Below are 521 nucleotides of genomic sequence, written 5' to 3'. Positions count from 1 at the left end.
AATTTAATTTTTAGAAAGTTCCAGTCATCTAGTTTATCTTCTGCTGCTTGTGTGTTTGGGTTATGTTTGATAGTCTATGTATGCCATAAATTAGGGTCCTTAATTTTGCCCCTATTTTTTCTTTGACAAACTTTATAGTTTGGGGTTTTACATTTAGGTCTTTGATTCATCTTGATTTTGTTTTTGTGTACAGTGTGAGGTATGGACCCTGCTTCATTTTTCTTCAAATGAATATTCTGTTTTGCCAGTATAATTTGTTAAATAGACTATCTCTCCCCTTTTAATAGGTTTTGGCCCTTTGTCACAAATCCATTGGTGGAAGAATCTACTTCTGGATTCTCAATTCTGTTCCACTTGTCTATGTGACTATCATTATACTAATACCAGGCTGTTTTGACTACCATGGAGGTATAGTAGGTTTTGAGATCAGAGAGTGTGAGACTTCCTACTTTGTTTTTCTTCTTCCGCAGTGCTTTGCTTATCTGAGTTTTCTTTCCTTTCCATATGAAATTAGTGATTGG

The sequence above is a fragment of the Orycteropus afer genome, unplaced genomic scaffold (assembly GCF_000298275.1).
Source record: "Orycteropus afer afer isolate SDZICR_OR568_19922 unplaced genomic scaffold, OryAfe1.0 scaffold00755, whole genome shotgun sequence".
Lineage (NCBI taxonomy): Eukaryota > Metazoa > Chordata > Mammalia > Tubulidentata > Orycteropodidae > Orycteropus > Orycteropus afer.
Note: the sequence above shows the minus strand (reverse complement) of the source record.